Below are 13687 nucleotides of genomic sequence, written 5' to 3'. Positions count from 1 at the left end.
AAGCGAGTCCAGTTAGAAAAGGGCTCAAACCTCGTTCCGTGGCGCGGCGCGGCGCGGCGTGCCGAGCCGAATGGCGGCAACAGGCAAACAGCCGACCGGCACCGCGGCGGCGGCTCTCTTCGGCTCTCTTCCCGCGAAGTACTTATTTCACTTGGCGGAAAAGGGCCGGACGGGACGGCACGGGCGACTTATTGCAAAAACAATGGGAAAAAAAAATAAAAGCGCCGACACTGCGAAACGGCCGTAAAATGGCGCGCTTCGGAGACGGAAAAGTGCGAGGACTGTCCCGCAGCGCCGCAGCGTGATGCGAAAAACTCGAGGCGCAAACAACAGACTCGCGAAACGCACACACACTGGGAAAGGGGCGAGACTTAGCGCCGGCATTCAAACGAGTCGGAAACAAAAGCGGAGGCCGCCGTCATCAATCTGAAGGTGGGCGGACGCGGAGGGAGGCCGTGGACGTGGAGGCCGTGGAGGCCGAGGACGGGAAAGCGACGACGACGACGCGACGCGACGCGCTCAAAGGGCTTAGCGACGATTAATTAACGGCTTCGTGGAAGCGGGCCGAGGCGTGGCGTGCCGTGGCGCGGCAAAACAGCCACGTTATCACTGACGAAGAGAAGCGCCGCTTTTGAAGGGAACGCTCGATTCAGGGGGGCGTTCGGGGCGCCCCGCCCCGGCCCACCCCGGCCCCCTTGGCGCTGTTGCGACCATTGCGACGCTGCGCGCTGCGCGGTAGGCTGCAGGCAGTCCGCTCCCACCATTGTTCTGGCCGGCGTCGTCGTCAGCGACAGGCGTGCGCGCCGTCAGCGCCGTCAGCGCTCCAAACTTCCTCGCCTTTTCCCCGTTTTCGTTCCGTCAAACGCCTCGGCCACCACACGCGCGAGCCCCGCGTCAGCGACACGGCTCCGGTGGCACCGCCGCCACGCGCCCCTCGGCAGTAGACTGGTCTCTCTCGCACCTACACGGGACCCCCATGAGTGCGAGAGGGGCAGACCGACGAGAGCGACTCGGAATCAGTCTGCAGGGTGACGCCTGGGTGACGCTGGCCGCGTGCGCGGTGTGCCAGCCCCGCCAGCCCCGCGACACAGAAAGCCGGGGAAATGAAGAGACAGTTCGGGGCAGGGAGGGACTTGGGCAAGACTCCTCGCAGCGCAACTGCTGCTACAGTTTGGGCAAGATAATAAATGACGCGGCAGCGCGCTGCACGCTGCACAATGGTCAAGCCGGTCTCTTGGTAGTGGACTGGACTGGACCGTCCCTTGGGCCCGCGGTCGCATTCTTCGCACTGTCTCTGTCTCGTCTCCCCGTGGCACACTGCACTGTAAAAAAAAAATCGCGAATCCTCAGGTCCTTGGGGTACGTTATTTGTTCCGAAGGGTCTGATTTTTCACTTCTGAAACCCGGGGTCAAACAAATTTCGACCCATGGGTCAGATCGTAATGGCCACGGATCCATGATGGATCTTTCTCGCACCCACTGGATGCAACATTTTGTGTGCCGTGGACTCAGAATTGACGAACCCTTCAAGTCGCTGTTTTCTACGGCCCATGACGCACCTTTTTCAAACCCATGTGAACTAAAACTCGGCCCCTAGGCTCGTACAATTCGCGTGGCGCGTGGGTAGATAAGTCTCAGACCCCCTCCGCGCGGCTGCTCTGTGGCCCATCTCGGAGTTTTACAGACCCATGGGTCACAATCTTCCCTTCGTGTAGGAGTGGGGGGAGGAGGGACGGAGCGGGCAGGAGCGGGGCGGCGGCGGGCGGGGCCAGGTAGTTGGCGCGGTGACTGCAGCTATGTGCATCTTTTGTCCCGCCTCCAGACACGCGCTCAAGTAGTCGAGTGGTAAGGCGATGGCACTGTGATCGGGGGGCCCGGGTTCAATTCCGGGTCGCTGCTGATGCAGGGGGACCGGAGCAAGTCACTCGGAGAAGGGGCAAGTGAAAGGCGACGGGAAGGGAGAGAGGAAGAAGGCAGCATCAGCCAAGCCGTGAAAATTAGGGGAGTAGATCGAACGCGCGGATCGAAAAATATTTTCGATACTTTTGTCGTGCCCATAAAATACTTTTTTCTGACCCGCGGGGGGCCAGCATTTTCCTAACCATTGGTCCTAATTATTGACAGACCCTTGCCCGTCTATGCACGGCGCGGCCCGGCCATCCGCTGACCCGGGCTCGGCGTATACCTGGCACACGCGGCAGGCTACTTCCCCCACCCCTCCCCGCTGCTTCCCCGGCGCGGCCGCACCATTTTCGGAACCCATGGGTCTGAATCTTCCCCGGCGCGCGGAAGCAGAAGTGCCACCCAATGGGTCTCACTTTTGTCGACCCGTGCTTGGAAAGTGTGCTGCCAGACCCATGGGTCCGAGAATTGTTCGTCTTCTTTTTTACAGTGTGGTGGCACCACGGCACTGTGGCCGCGCGCTGGCCGCGCTGGCGTCAACACGGCGACCACCGTGACGAATCGTGTCACTGCGCACAGAGACTGTTTGCCGTCGCGCGTCGAGGCTTTCATACCTGCACTGCCCGGTACGTAGGTACTGACAGCACGACGGCGGTACGGATGCTCGCACCAATGTGACATTACTACAGTATACAAACGCACGAGATACGATTCGCGTTGAAACGAACATGAGGCCACATTTCTGGATTTCCTGTGATGCCACTATATAAATCCCATAAGCGACGCAACAAATATATACACACTCACATTCCTCGCAGCCAACCCCCCCCCCCTCTCTCTCTCTCTTTCATCATTTTCTTTCCCAGGACGGGACGGGACGCGGCGCGAGGGACGTCGGGACGCCGGGGACGCTACAAAGGGCCGCGTTAATCAAACCTTGTTTACCTGAGGGGCCTCGGCCGCCCCCCGGCTACGGGAGGCGGAGCGAGCGCACGTAATGTTACCGCGATGGCACGGTGTGTACACTCGAGTCAGCTCGACCCCGCCCCGCACTCCATCCCATCCGACAGGCCTAATCAAATTGAATCAAATCAAATTGAATCAAGGACGCAATAAAGCGAGCCCGGCGCCGTGGGCGGAGGTCCAGACGCGAATCCACTGCAGCATCCCCCCCCCCTCTCCCCTCTCCGTTTCCATGGAAACCGGCGGCAGCGGATTCAAGTCCAGCCATCTTACCTTACAATAATAAACTGCCAAAAAATGAGCAGTCGGCCGATCTGCCTGCCTCCCCCCCCCCTAACTTGTCGCACAATTGGAAGCCCTGCGATGGCCCTTGGTCCTTGGCCCCGGCCCTTAGTGTTGGCCCTCACAAGCGCGGCCCGTGCAGGCGTCCCCCTGAATAGCGTCCCGGTGAGGTGAGGACCGAGGACGGCGGCCACGGCGGCCCAGGTGTGGGGCCAAACTCCGCGGGGTGCCTATCCCCCCCCCTCCCCCCCCTCCGCCAATCTCATTCAATGCAGCCCGTGATGGCTTCTTCGCCGGGAGGGTCTTTTCTTCGGCGACACCACGCCGCTTTCGACGGAATAAAGCAGGAAATACACACACACACACACGTACACTCACACACGCGCGCTCGAGCAGGCCAACTAGACTGTAACGAGGTCGTGGTGCGTGCTGCACGGGCGCGCATGGGGTAAGGGGGACATCTGCAGGTGTTATGGAGAGCCGGCGGACTCAACAGACTTCTCGCGCGGCCGAGTCGGCACGGCAGTTCCTACAGTGTGCAGTCGGTGTAGCGTCCCTGGTTTGGTACCCGTCGGTCGGTCCCACGGGGTGGAAGAGAGGTGGGGGGATCTAGGGACGCCGTCGTCGGGTGCTGTCCGGGGAATTCGGTCGGCAAGTCCGCGCGCCCAAAGGCGCATAGCACCGCATAGCACCGGGAGGGATACCTTTGTGTGCACAAGGGTCCCGTGGGCCAGGGACCCCGCAGAGCGTCGCAGGGACAGCGGGGGTGCATCCGCCCGAGAAACGAGCGAGGGGGGGGGGGGGGAGGCGCCGCCCTTCGCACCTAGGGTGACCACCGCTCAGAACCACTTAGCGCGCGCGGCCCTGAAAGTGCACTCGTCATCCGCTTGCGCCAAACACACATCGGCCCATTCATGCTCCGGCCGGGACGCTCCGGGACGCCACACGCCACGCCCGCCGACGCCGTGTGCCAACAGTGGGCCAGCACCACCGTGAGCAGCGCACTCGCGCACACGACGCGCGGCGCGGCCGTCGACGAGGACGTCGTCCACGTCGCCCCCATTCAAGGCCCGGCCGCCACAGGCCCGCCGACGTCGAGCACGTCCAGCTCAACCCAATCGCACTCAATCAGCGGCCATTCATGCCTGCCCGGCCAGCCCGGCCCCCCGCGGGCCGCGGGTCTAGTCCACTCCACTCAAATCCCAAGCAGAAATAAAAGCGGGGTTCGCGCGGCCAGCATCGCGGCACCCCATCGCCTCGGAGCGCTTCGCCGCTTCCGGTGGAACACAACGGGTTGTGTGCTCGACGCGCTCGCCGCGCGCCAGCAGCGAGTGTTTGCAGAACGGTGATTTTCCGCCCTCGGCGCGCCGCGGCTAGGTGTGGGATAGAGAGAGAGAGCGAACGAAGGGGTGGATAAAATTAGACAAAGAGAGAGCGACAGAGGAGCGTGCTTCCGATTATTATCGATCTGCGGTAACGATTCGGAGCCAAAGCGACAAAGCCCAGCCCGGCCGGCAGGGAGCTTTCCGGGAAGCGGGAGCCCGCGGCCCGGACGAGGGCCCGCGTCGCCCCGCGTCGCCGTATCTGCATGTGCATCCCGCGATCTCTACAAATCCTGATGCATTTATTCGACGCGTGCTGCTGGCCTGCCAAGCGATTCGGAAGGACCGCTTCGTCGCCTTGTCTCACTCGCACAAACGAATAATCTTCAGAATCGAATCAGCCCGCCGCAAATGCACGATCAATCAATACACTACACAGGCGCCGAACCAAGGAACCAGCCTGTGAGTGTGTGCGTCCCGCCGGCTGCGAGGAATCAGCATCAGGAGAGAGAGAGAGTGAGTCACTATGGAGTGAGTTAGGACCCCCTCCCCGAGACGTGCGTCACCCAGAGGCAGGCCGCCGCCGTGCCGTGCCGTGCCGCCGTCCTGCAGGCAGGGACCTGTCCGAGCCTCCGCGTGGCTTATCCTCGCCGCGCCCGCGCAAACCATGCCATGGGGTACAGTGAAAGGAGAGGACCCAAGACGGCCACTGATTCCAGAGAGTCGTGTCTCTGTCACACTCATGGGGCGTGCCGCGTGCCGTCTGGGTGAGAGAGAGCGCGGCGGACGCGGCGCCCGGGCCAACTTTGGGGCGCCACCCTGTCGCGCCGCCGCGCCGCTGCGAGGACGTCTCCGCCCCCCGGCTGCTGCCCGGCCACCCGTTCGATACCGTGAAACATGTACTACTGCGGCGGTGCATCTGTGCAAACCGGCTCCGCCAATGCTCCGCCAATGCTGCGCCACGTCGCGGACTCTTGTTCGGCGGGGCTGTGTGGCTGTGGACGGTCCGGCCGGCGGCCAGCGGAGAGGCCAGCCATAAGGCATTTTGCTCCATTCCCAGCATTCTCGTCGTCCGCGCGTCTCGTCTCGTCTCGTCTCGTCCGCGTGTCTGCTCGTCCGGCCGGGCCGGCCGGGCCTTTCCAGCTTTTAATCGGTTCCCCCTCGAGAGCGGCATTCTGCACTGTCTGCCGGACTCTGTCCGCGAATTGAGACGGATCGCGGACTGCTTGAGATTCCTCCAGTCTGTTTCGCTGTTTCCAGGTCTGGTGGCTTACTCCCCGCTCGGCGCGCGGATGCGGCGGTCTCGACGGTCTCGACGACGGTCTCGGACAGAGAGAGGCATCCCTCTCTCTACCTCTCTCTCTCTCCCCCTCCGACTGCCGCTCACCACTCGCCTCACCCCCGGCGCGTGGTCCGGAGCGGCAACGTCGCGAGAGGCGGGGAAGGGTGGAGAGAACCTGCTGCAGCATCCCCATCACGGCCAAGAGGGAAACCACGAGCACCGCGAGGCGGGGGTCGGGGACCCGCCACTATTGGTTTTGGACTCTCTCTCTGTCTCCCTCGCTCTTTCCTTCTTTCTTTCTAATCTGGGCTCCAGCCAGCGAGCGGGAAGCTGTGCGTTTCCAGCGGGGCGGCGTCCAAACACTCCGCCGTCCACTCGACACACGTGGGTTGGTTCGCCGAGATGTGGGAATTTGAGGCACGGGATTTCCAAGATTTTAATGTGCGGCTTTTCGGATGAAATTTTGCAGGCTCATTCAAGATGGCTCTAGAATGGTCCCCAAGAAATATCAAAGCTTAATTCGTTCCAGTTTTGTTTCTAATGGCTTAAATGTTGAAAGCGTACTTTGGGTCGACGTTTGTTACACGCGCGTCGACGCTTGTTACATTTGCGTCGACGTTTGTTACATTTGCGTCGACGTTTGTTACACGCGCGTCGACGTTTGTTACACGCGCGTCGACGTTCGTTACATTCAAGTGGTTTGGGTGGAATTTCGAAGTGGACAAAACTGACATCTATTAATAGAAATCGATTCGTCTGATCAGGACAAACAAAAAATCCCAACATATGTAATAGGCTTGGATGCGAAATAAACAAGTATTTAAGCTTCAAAAGTGCAGTAACAGGCGTCGACGCCGGGGTCCTAGCTGATTACATCCGATTACATCATTACACTTTGTAAAACCCATCTATTTCGCAAGGAAATACCAAATTTGCTTGTACGTAACAGACGCTCTATGGTGTAAATAGGTCAAATGAAGCGGCAAACACGACCTTGTCCCAGTATTTGAAAATGTTTATCCGGGGGAGGTCGAAATTACGCGTTGGCGATTACAGGTTTATGATAGCGAGTTACGGCAAAGCGACCTATTATCCTTGTTTTGAACCTACCATACTCCTGTAGGAAGTATTTCCACCGTTGCAGTTTAGTTAAATATCAATTCCGAAGCCGAATATGGTTGGCGCTTGGTTCGGTGCAGGCACAAAACACGCTTAGAGCCGCCAAATAAAAATGCCGGTAGCAAGTGACGCAATTTGCGGACAAAACTTTTCTTCCACTTTACGAACGAACGAATCGACTCAAGGTTTCGGGACTTAGGTTAAAATGTAGACCAAAGTGTCCACTCTCGAAAACACACAAAACTTAGGGTGTTTTAACGGCGTTATAAGGAATTAGACTTCACATTGTGTTTCAATCGGGGATTCGGACACCGACAAAACGGGTATTTTTGTACCTTTCCGGCGCTATATGTGGTACAAGAAGTCAAAAATTTTGACTGAAAACATGTACATGCCTTTCTCTGAAGGTGTTTTGTTGTTACATAAGGGGTATTTGCTGATAGGAAGTCCGTGCAAGTGGTAATTGAGCTAAACATCTTTGATTTTAAAATTTCCACATTTTGACGAACCAACCCACGTCTCGCCGTGCCGCCGTCCCGCGCAAACGGCCAAACGGCCTCTCAGAGTCTCCGCACGCGCTCCACTTCCTTTCGAGTGTGTGTGTGTGCTTTGCTAAGCGGCAAGGAAACACACTCAGACACACGCAGCGCGGTCGCGGGCGGACAGCTCGTAGACCATGGACCGCCGCCGCCGTGCGCCGCGCCGACAGGCCAAAAGAGTGCCCCGGCCGCGGCCACTGCAGCCACCCACACCGGTGCTCCACTTTCCAGGTACCCGTGGAGGCAGGCAGGGTGCCCGGCGTACCCGGCCGGCCGGAGGTACCCGGAGGTACCCGCAAACAAACGAGAGGGGCGGAGGGCGGCTGCTTTGCCGCTGCTTTGCCGCTTTCGGCCCTGTAGCCTGGTTCCGAGTTGGGTGTCTCTCTCTCTCGCACTCATGGGGCGCTCCATGCCGTGCGAGAGAGACAGATCGACGGCCGCACAGTGTGCTGGCCGGCCCTTTGGTTGGCTGCGGGGCTGCGGGGCCGCGGCGAAGGGACGCGGCGCGCCGATGTGGGGGCCCTGATACCCACGTAATGACCCAGCGCGCCTTTGTCCGCGACTGGTCCAAGCCGGCTGAACCGAGCCCTGCTTTCGTAGCCCCGTCTCGCTCGCACTGGTGGGCTGTTCCGCTTGGAGTGCGAGAGAGAAGAGGAGGCCCTGTTCCGGAATCAGCCTGCTGCGGTCCACGGCTCGCGTTAGCCACCAGGAGACAATGCTAGACACGTTTTGAACCGCTCTTCGATCGAGCAAAGGGGAATGGGCTCGAGTCGCAGCCTCGGTCCCAGCGTCGTCGCGTCCGCCCGCCCGCTGGCCGGCCGCACGCCGCACGCCGCCCCAAAGGCACACAGCACACGGTGCGGGTCACGTGTCTCGTTGGTATGCACGTGTGTGCGGTGTGTGCCGGGGCCGCGGGGCCGCCTAGACAGGAAGTTTGGCCGCCCTTGCCCGATCCGAGGACAAGATAGTGGCGCTGTCGCGCTGCTGGGCTGGGCCCATGGCTGGGCCCATGGCTGGGCCCATGGCTGGGCCCGGGGCCGCATTCCGCTCCACTGGACAATGTGCGCCGTGTTTTGGCATCAGGTAGCACGGCGTGCGAGCGTGGTGCGCTGCTCGATGCGCTCGCAGTGCGCTAGCAGTGTCGACGCGGTGCCAAAGCAGCGCAGGCTGATCCGTACGGGGACACGAGGACACGGGGAATGGCCCAAAGCCGATGAGGCTTGTTGCTTGTGACACAGTGACAGCCAGCCCTTGCTCGCTCCGCGTAGCTTCGCGTTACAGGACGAAGAGGGGAGGGGTTCAGTAGCAGCAGGCGTCGGCGGCCATCCGCCCCCGCCTGGCCCAGGCGCCCGGAGGCCCGACCTGACCATCCCGTCCGCACCCATACGCCTCATGACCTCCAAACTATCAGAGCCCTCGCTGTCTGTACAAAGTTACGCCCGTCCGAAAATCTACTTCTCCGTCCGAGGATTACTTCCTCTTCCTTCCTTCGTGATGGCCGGCCGAGTCGGCAGTCAGCAAGCTTTGCGAAACTAGGTGATATTTGGGTCCGGGCCGGCGACGAAGGGAAAGTCCAGGCCTCCAGGCCTCCAGGACTCCAGGACCAGGGTGAGGTGCCGGTGCCGTCCCGCCCCTTGCATTCCCCACATTCAGGGGCATTGGCACACACTGCCGGGCTGGCAGGCTGGCACACTGTAGGCCTGTGGGCACGCCAGCCCTTTTGTCTGGGGATTAGCACAGGCGGGGGCGCTGAGCTCCGAAGAGTGCCACAGCCTACGGCAGCCTACGGCAGCCTACGGCAGCCCGGGCCATAAACTGGAGCCCACTTTGGAGCACACAAAGACACACACCTCCCGTCTCGTCTTGCGGTCAGCGTCAGGTATCACGGTGCTTAGTGGCAACTTCACTCCTTGCTCCGCGCTCCGCCCTGCTCACGGCACGACGCGCAGCATCTAGGGGGCGGTGAATCAGCGGAGCAGCGCGTCAGCGAGGCGACAGCCTGCACCAATCTGGGTCTCGTCCTCGCCCGGCCGCGCCATGACCTCCACGCGCGGCTAGGCCTCCCTCGCACTCCCCGCCACCCGCACTCCTCGCGTGCGTATTTCCACACTTTCCACCCACCTGCCCGGCCAGAGGCGGGCCTCAGGCCACGCCATCCTTTTCCACGAAGGACTGCACTGCCTTCCACCGGCCCGGTTCCAGCAGCACCGCCGCCAGCTCCGCCAGGGAAGTTCCCTCCACTGTTGCCTCCCACGAGCCCTGCGGACTGCGGCGGCCAGCCCTGCGGCCAGCCTGCCGGGCCGGCCCGCCCCGGAAATGCCGGAGGGGAGGGCTCCGGGTGAATCACAGCCCGGGCAGCCGGCGGGCCGGAGATTGGCTAGGAGTGGAGCAAATTGGCGGCCGCGCCGTCAGGGCCGTCGGGGCGCGCACCGGCAGCACGAGGAGCACGATGAAGACGATGAAGACGGCCTCGGCGACGACGTCGTGGGGGACGCGCGACGGCCCTGTGATGTCCGCCGCCGACAAGGTGCGCGCGCGGCTGACATGACAACGAACACACACGTACACGCGCGCGGGGGGACAACCGGTTCGACCACCGCCCTGCCCCGCCCCGCCCCGCCCCGCCGGGGAGGCGGGGTTGATGCACGGCACGCCCAGCAAGGGGCCCTTGATGACAAAGAGTCGGAAACGCAATGCCAAGTGCCAAACGCCTTTGAAACGAGGCGAACGACGCGGGAAACGCGGCCAACGAAACGCCAAACGCTCCGTCCGCCGGGCGCGGCTCTTCGCGTGCACACCTGCAGTCCTACAGTGTCCTGCACGCGGACGGCGACGGCGCGACAGCGGCGGCACGGCGAGCGCCGCGAAAGCCATTTCCCCCGTCGGGCTGCGCGGTGGCGCGACATCTGCCGGGATGAACGGACGGCGGGGCGGGGCGGGGCGATAGTGACGCGGTGCCAAACACCTGCCGCGCCGTCTGCACTGTGCCTGCACTGTCTTTCCGAGCATTCGCGATTCCCCGCAGGCCGCAGTGTGTCTGCAAATTGTAGCAATTAGACAGGCGGCCATCATCGGACAAGCACAAGAGGAACTACGTATGCTTTGGCACGACGTCGAAGCAATCTCGCCAGACGCACGCGAGGCCGATAGGCTTGCTACACAAAAATCTACACAAAATAATCGAGTCGCTTCGACTCGGCTTTGTGATTTTCGATGACGTTTCCGTGTTTATATGCCCCTCGGGGACATCATGTTTCCAGTGCAGTGCGCGACGCCGCCGTGCCGAACGGACGAACGGCAGGACGGCGAGGAACAAGAGCGAGCATCGCAAAAAAGGGAATAAAAAGTCGAGTTAAATCGGCGGCCGAGCAGAAGTCCTTTCGAGAAAACAAAGAAAAAGGGTGAACGAGACCCAGCCCAGCCCAGCCCAGCCCGGTACAGTCCACGACCGAGCGACCGAGCAGCCAAGCAGGCCGGCCGCAGCGCCGCAGCGAAACGTGTGCAAACATTCAGGGCCCGACTGCAAAATAAACGCAAAGCGGTTGGCGAAAATGAATAGAAACCGAAACCGTACGAACGCCGCGACCGCGTGAGTGCGTCCCCTTTCCGCCTTTCGCGCTGGCGCCTTGTGCAAATTGACTTTCCTGACACGGTCACTCCACGGCGCCCCGCCCCGCCCCGCCTGTCACATTCTTCCTTAATTCTTCGCGGCCAGCTGATAATCACTGTGGCGCCTACACTGTAAACACGGCAAGCATTCTAGCGCGACACTTGCGCGTCCTTCGCACGCCACTTTTTCTTGGAAAGGCAAAAGAAAGAGCGCCACGCGGGTTTTTCTTTTGCTCTCCGCTAAAGACGCCCTGGCTGCCCTGGCACTGCGCTGGCCCCTGGCCCCTCACGGCCCCTGGCACACACCCGTCAAGACTGCCATAAAATTGTGGCGGTCGTTCGAAAGGGGGTGGGGAGCAGAGAGGCAGGCCCTGGCAGGCCGGTGCCGGGAGTGCCAACAGAGTACTTGGGGTACCCATGGCACCCAGGCAGCCAGCCGGGCGGCCGGGCCGCCAGCGCAGCCAGCGCGTTCCCGGTTCCCACACGCCGCAAAGGGGCACCGCTGGCAGGACGGCAGGACGTAAGGCAGGACGCGGCGCAGCAGCCCATTCAGCCCAAAGGTACCAAAAAGGTTGCGCGAAAGGCCTGCAAGACCTGCACACAAAGGGACTGGACTCGGCTCCCATTAATTTGGGCCCCAGTCCGGCCCAGTCCGGCCCAGTCCGGCCCCGCCGGGCGCACCCGTTGTGAGCTCCAGAACAGTGTCGGACAGTGTACGCCACGGAGCAGGATCATGCTCATGATGGGGCTGAGCTGCAGGCTGAGCCGCCGCGGCTGAGCCGCCCCGTCCACACAGTGTCCACACCTCATCTAGACACGCTGACTCAGCACGCGCGCACTTAGGCCCGGCCGACGGAGAGCTTGGCCGCGGACGGGATGCATGACGGATTCGGGATCGAACGCGGGACCGCGCAGGCAGCGGCCTCGCCCCGCCCCGCCCCGCCGGGCCGTGCCGCCGCGTAATAGCCACCTTGGAGATGATCGGTCTAGAGGCAGCTCCCTTTTCCCTTCCCCATGCCTTTCCCCGGTCGCAAACAACGAGGGCGGACGGAGCATTGTGGCACTGCACTGCGGCATGACTGCAGTCGACTGCAGCACTGCTGGCCGTCGTAATGGAAGGGCACTGCGAGGAAGGGCTGTCCGGCATTCCAGCTCCAGCGGCTCCAGCGGCTCCAGGCAGTACGGCCCCGCATTCCGGCCGGGGGGCTTCCTACCCCCGCGCTCGCCACCCCTTAGCAGTGCAGCGGTGCGGCGCCAACCCTTGCGGCCCGAGTTCTGGATGATGGCCCTATCTCTGGATTGGCCCTTCCGGCCCAATGAACTCCGGAACGGCCGCAAACCACGCTGCCCCTTCGGCACAGCAACCAGAGGACCAGGCCAGACCAGCGCGGCCAGGAGCGCATGTGACGTTGCACCGCATTTCGCAGAATTCCGGCCGGCACGCCGGGACGGGAAGCGACGGGCAGGTTCAGTTGGCAACAGTGTGTACCGAGAGGAGGAGGAGGAGGAGGAGAGGGCCGTGGCGGTGGCCGTGCAGTTGCCTGCAGCGGACGCCCCCCGCGGCCCCTCCGCGCCCCTCCGCGCCCCGCCGGCGTTGCAGAGCTGTGCAGAGCAGCACCACTGCAGTGTGCAGTGTGGGAAGCGCAGCAGCCAGGCCAGCCAGGCCCACCTTGGCCTCCTCGCGGCGCTTATCGCCTCATTCATGCACCCTTTCACTTGGCGAGGGGTGCGTGGGGCGGCTCGGAGGGAGCCCCGCCGGGCCACTTTCTCTGGGCAGCCACCCGCCAGTGGCTGCGGCCCTGGGGCCCTGGGGCCCTGGCCGTCGGCCGTCCCTCCGCGACGTCCTCGTCGCCGGCGTCCTAAGGCAGCGCGGCGGTACTACTCGGAAACGGCGGCGATGACGGCGAGGCACGTCGGCACTCGGACTGGCTTGCCGTACTCGGCTTGCCGTACTGCACTGGTTGCGACACGGCCCGCCTGCCCGCCGCATTGAACCAACACGTGAGACCCCACAGCAATTAGCAGAGCCCAGGAATCTCCTAATAAATGCCCCGCCCCGCCGCGCCCCGCCGCGCCCCGCCGCGCCCCGCCCGCAATGACGTACAAAAACGCTTTAATTAGTGGAGTGTGGAGTGAGCGGGGCGGTGCGTCCCGTCTGCAGTTCTGCCCATCGTGCAGCGCCGTGCTCGCAGTGTGCGTGCTCTTGCGCAGCGCCGCGCATCGGCCCCGCCCCGCCCCGCGACGGGCAGCGCGTTCGGAACAAACCATTAGCGCGGCGTCCGCAGGCGTCGCGGCGGCAGCGACCCTTCCCGCAAGTGACGCCATCCGGGCCGCAGGTGAGGTCACGGGGCGGGCCTGACCGCGCGGCTGACTGGCTGACTCACGCACTCTCACTCGCTTTATTCGGCCATTCATTCTGATTCGCCGTCCGCGTGGCCGCGTGGCCGCTTGGCCCGAAGTACTCCGGACGACGGTCTCCGCACCTCCGGGCCGCGCGCCGCGCTGCCTGACCAGCACAACGGCGGAGGCAGGGGGTGCTTGGGCTGCTGAAGGCACCCACGACTTCCCCTCCCCCACTTCCGGTCCCCGCACGCACACCGCACACACCTACACACGCCACACACGGCACGGCGGTAGCAGTGCGGTAGCAGTGCGGTAGCAGTGCGGTA

The 13687-nt window shown here is 62.7% G+C and overlaps 1 protein-coding gene across 1 annotated transcript in view; it reads right to left on the bottom strand.

Annotated features, from left to right (window-relative positions):
- Positions 1-13687, bottom strand: part of LOC117641766 (interleukin-1 receptor accessory protein-like) — a 32023-nt gene that overhangs the window by 15283 nt on the left and 3053 nt on the right.

This window comes from Thrips palmi, unplaced genomic scaffold, assembly GCF_012932325.1.
Source record: "Thrips palmi isolate BJ-2018 unplaced genomic scaffold, TpBJ-2018v1 HiC_scaffold_15, whole genome shotgun sequence".
In the NCBI taxonomy this organism is placed as follows: domain Eukaryota; kingdom Metazoa; phylum Arthropoda; class Insecta; order Thysanoptera; family Thripidae; genus Thrips; species Thrips palmi.
This window is presented reverse-complemented; position numbering and strand designations above follow the sequence as displayed.